Source organism: Arachis stenosperma, chromosome 9 (assembly GCF_014773155.1).
Source record: "Arachis stenosperma cultivar V10309 chromosome 9, arast.V10309.gnm1.PFL2, whole genome shotgun sequence".
In the NCBI taxonomy this organism is placed as follows: domain Eukaryota; kingdom Viridiplantae; phylum Streptophyta; class Magnoliopsida; order Fabales; family Fabaceae; genus Arachis; species Arachis stenosperma.
In genome coordinates, this window is record NC_080385.1 from 101,828,206 (window position 1) to 101,833,593 (window position 5,388).

Genomic DNA, 5,388 nt, shown 5'->3' on the forward strand with positions numbered 1-5,388 from the left:
TGCTTTGGGCCACAGCCAAGACTCATAAAGTAGCTATGTTCAAGAATCATCATACTTAACTAGGAGAATCAATAACACTATCTGAGTTCTGAGTTCCTATAGATGCCAATCATTCTAAACTTCAAAGGATAAAGTGAGATGCCAAAACTATTCAGAAGCAAAAAGCTACTAGTCCCGCTCATCTAATTGGAGCTAAGTTTCTTTGATATTTTGGAGTCTATAGTATATTCTCTTCTTTTTATTCTATCTTGATTTTCAGTTGCTTGGGAACAAGCAACAATTTAAGTATGGTGTTGTGATGAGCGGATAATTTATACGCTTTTTGGCATTGTTTTTAGTATGTTTTTAGTACATTTTAGTTAGTTTTTATTACATTTTTATTAGTTTTTAGTTAAAATTCACTTTTCTGGGCTTTTCTATGAGTTTGTGTGTTTTTCTGTGATTTCAGGTATTTTCTGGCTGAAATTGAGGGACCTGAGCAAAAATCTGATTTAGAGGCTGAAAAGGACTGCAGATGCTGTTGGATTCTAACCTCCCTGCACTCGAAGTGGATTTTCTGGAGCTACAGAAACCCAACTGGCGCGCTCTCAATTGCGTTGTAAAGTAGACATCCTAGAATTTCCAGCAATGTATAATAGTCTATACTTTGCCCGAGATTTGATGGCCCAAACCGGCGTTGCAAATCAGCTTCAGAATTCCCGGCGTTTAACGCCGGAACTGGCACAAAAATTGGAGTTAAACGCCCAAACTGGCATAAAAGTTGGCGTTTAACTCCAGAAAATGTCTCTACACATGAAAGCTTCAGTGCTCAGCCCAAGCACACACCAAGTGGACCCCGGAAGTGGATTTTTACATCATTTACTCATTTCTGTATACCTTAGGTTACTAGTTCACTATTAATAGGACCTTTTGATATTGTACTTGTACCTTATGACACATTACACGTTTCTTATTGTATCTTCTACGGCATGAGTCTCTAAACCCCATGGTTGGGGGTGAGGAGCTCTGCTGTGTCTTGATGAATTAATGCAATTACTACTGTTTTTCATTCAATCACGCTTGCTTCTATTCTAAGATATCACTTGTTCCTAAACTTGATGAATGTGATGATCCGTGACACTCATCATCATTCTCACCTATGAACGTGTGCCTGACAACCACCTCCGTTCTACCTTAGATTGAGTTGATATCTCTTGGATTCCTTAATCAGAATCTTCGTGGTATAAGCTAGAATTGATGGCGGCATTCAAGAGAATCCGGAAGGTCTAAACCTTGTCTGTGGTATTCTGAGTAGGATTCAAGGATTGAATGACTGTGACGAGCTTCAAACTCCTGAAGGCTGGGCGTTAGTGACAGACGCAAAAGAATCACTAGATTCTATTCCAACCTGATTGAGAACCGACAGATGATTAGCCGTGCTGTGACAGAGCGCGTTGAACATTTTCACTGAGAGGATGGGAGGTAGCCATTGACAACGGTGAAACCCTACATACAGCTTGCCATGGAAGGAGTCTTGCGTGCATGAAGAAGAAGACAGTAGGAAAGCAGAGATTCAGAAGATAGAGCATCTCCAAAACCTCAACCTGTTCTCCATTACTGCAAAACGAGTACTTATTTCATGTTCTTTCACTTTTCACAATTAAACCTGATAATTATTGATATCCTGACTAAGAGTTACAAGATAACCATAGCTTGCTTCAAGCCGACAATCTCTGTGGGATCGACCCTTACTCACGTAAGGTATTACTTGGACGACCCAGTGCACTTGCTGGTTAGTTGTGTGGAATTGCAAAAGTGTGATTGCAATTTCGTGCACCATGCAACAAGTGGAAAGAGTGGAAAATATTGAACCACCACAACTCTACCAAGAAGAACTACCTTCCAACTATGAACCCTTCTCCCAAAATGATGAATCCTTCCATCCACCCCAATCTCTAATGGATGAAACCCTTAGTGTTCTTGTTCAAGGGCAAGAAGAGATGAAAAAGGATGTGCAAAATTTCATAGCCGCCTTGGATGTGGTAACAAATCAATTAGCCTGCCAATGCTTGAACACTCAAGGAACTCTCATGGCTATATGTGGAGAATCGAATGAAGAACATAGCATGAAGGAGGGATTGGAAACTCCGGTGAAAAAGGAGGAATGTTATTTTGTGTTAGAACAATTGCAGGAACCTATAATCATTGAAGAAAAGGAAGAGATGGTTGAAGACTTAGGAGATGCAGAACCCCCATAGGAACCTAGAGTTGAAGAAAACCCCTCCAAGAAGATTGAAGTTGATGTTGAGGAGGAACGTGCACAACCTCCAAGGCATATCCCATATGAAGACTTGGAAGGAATAGAATAAGAATCGAGTTTCCTTGGAGATGAAGATCAAGCATCAAATCCTAATGGTGGTGAACCCTTTGAACTTGAAGAACCTTCTCCCGATGAAGAAGAGAGCGATGTGGAGGTAGATTTCTCTCAACCTCCCATCTATGATTTAAGTGATGAGAAGAGTTAGATAAAATTGATGAACAAAGGATTGAATTTGAAAAATCTTGGGAAGAGGTTGAAGTCCTTAGAAAAAGAAGGATGGCAGTTGAGTACGCTTTGCCAAGATCTTTGGAAGCTTCTTTGCCTAGGTTGTCATATATTCCTTCACTTGAGTGGGTAAAACTCATTTCTATTAGCTTTATTGTCCCACTTGAGTATGGTTTGCTTGAGACGGATGGTCAACTTAGGATGATTTGTGGGATAAAGCGTAAGAGAAGAATGTTTGGTGGATAACGTTATAAGTCAAGGCTCATTTTGGTTTATACTTCAAGGCTTAGATACAAGGGTTGGGCTAGTGCTCAATTGAATGGGTCAAAAAGGAGAGTTTGGTATCACCTTGAGAATTCCTCTTACTTACCACCCGGATGGATTAATAATGATTATCAACTTCAAGACGGGTGTGAAAATAAAGTGTGGGATCCCGGATCGCACAAGGAGAATCAATTTTGGGAGCCCCAAGCTTGTGAAGAACTCCATCAACACTTGGCTCAATCCATAAGAAATCTTGGGGCACAATGGAAAACCAAGCATTGGTGGGAGTTCTAAGATGAATTCAAGCACAAGCCACCATGAGAGAAGCTCCCCATGAGTCCAACTTAAGGACAATAAACAAAAAGTGCTAGGTGGGAGACACCCCACCATGGTAACTTCTTTTCATTTTCCTTTTTTTGTACATATTGGTAAAACTAGTTTAATTTCATGTTTTGATTAGTTTAATGAGTTTAATTAGTATTTTATCATGTTAAATAAGGTTTTAAGGTGTTTTGGTAGCTGTTTGGAGGTTTGGAATGCTTGGATTGGTGCAAAAAATATAGAAAAATTTTGAAAAACAGAGCACCATCCACGCGTACGTGTACATGGCGCGTGATGAGCGGATAATTTATACGCTTTTTGGCATTGTTTTTAGGTAGTTTTTAGTAAGTTCAAGCTACTTTTAGGGATGTTTTCATTAGTTTTTATGTTAAATTCACATTTCTGGACTTTACTATGAGTTTGTGTGTTTTTCTGTGATTTCAGGTAATTTCTGGCTGAAATTGAGGGACTTGAGCAAAACTCTGAAAAAGGCTGACAAAAGGACTGCTGATGCTGTTGGAATCTGACCTCCCTGCACTCGAAATGGATTTTCTAGAGCTACAGAACTCCAAATGGCGTGCTCTCAATGGCGTTGGAAAGTAGACATCCAGAGCTTTCCAGCAATATATAATAGTCCATACTTTATTCGGAAATTGACGACGTAACTTGGCGTTGAACGCGAAGTACATGCTGCTGTCTGGAGTTAAACGCCAGAAAAACGTCATGATCCGGAGTTGAACGCCCAAAACACGTCATAACTTGGAGTTCAACTCCAAGAGAAGCCTCAGCTCGTGGATAGACCAAGCTCAGCCCAAACATACACCAAGTGGGCCCCGGAAGTGGATTTATGCATCAATTACTTACTTCTGTAAACCCTAGTAGCTAGTTTATTATAAATAGAACTCTTTACTATCATATTATCATCTTGGTTTTGATCCCTGGATTGTATTTTGATCCAGTGACCACGTTTTGGGGGCTGGCCATTCGACCATGCCTGAACCCTCTCACTTATGTATTTTCAACGGTGGAGTTTCTACACACCATAGATTAAGGGTGTGGAGCTCTGCTGTACCTCAAGTTTCAATGCAATTACTATTGTTTTCTATCCAAATCAATTTTATTCTTAATCCAAGATATACGTTGCACTTCACCTTGATGAATGTGATGATCCGTGACACTCATCATCATTCTCACCTATGAACGCGCGTGACTGACAACCACTTCCGTTCTACCTTAGGCCGGGCGCATATCTCTTAGATTCCCCAACAGAATCTTCGTGGTATAAGCTAGAATTGATGGCAGCATTCTTGAGAATCCGAAAAGTCTAAACCTTGTCTATGGTATTCCGAGTAGGATTCTGGGATTGAATGACTGTGACGAGCTTCAAACTCCTGAAGGCTGGGCGTGATGACAAACGCAAAAGAATCAAGGGATTCTATTCCAACCTGATTGAGAACCGACAGATGATTAGCCGTGCCGTGACAGAGCATTTGGACCTTTTTCACTGAGAGGATGGGATGTAGCCATTGACAACGGTGATGCCCTACAAACAGCTTGCCATGGAAAGGAGTAAGAAGAATTGGATGAAAGCAGCAGGAAAGCAGAGATTCAAGAGGAGCACAGCATCTTCATACGCCTATCTGAAATTCCCACCATTGAATTACATAAGTATTTCTATCCTATTTTATTTATCTTTTAATTATCTAATCTCCCATAACCACATGGATAAGCCTGACTGAGATTTACAAGATGACCATAGCTTGCTTCATACCAACAATCTCCGTGGGATCGACCCTTACTCACGTAAGGTATTACTTGGACGACCCAGTGCACTTGCTGGTTAGTTGTGCGAAGTTGTGAACCATGGCATTGACACCAAGTTTTTGGAGCCATAACCTGGGATTGTTGAAGTGAAAAAAATGAATCACAATTTCGTCCACCAAGTTTTTGGCGCCGTTGCCGGGGATTGTTCGAGTATGGACAACTGACGGTTCATCTTGTTGCTCAGATTAGGTAATTTTCTTTTCAAAAAGTTTTCAAAAAAAATTTTTTTTTTTCTTTATTTTTGTTTTTCTAAAGAATATTTTCGAAAAAAATAAAAGAAAATACAAAAAAATCATAAAATCATAAAAAACCAAAAATATTTTGTGTTCTTGTTTGAGTCTTGAGTCAATTTTTAAGTTTGGTGTCAATTGCATGTTTTTGAAATTTATGCATTATTTTTTCGAGAAATTCATGCATTCATGGTGTTCTTCATGATCTTCAAGTTGTTCTTGACA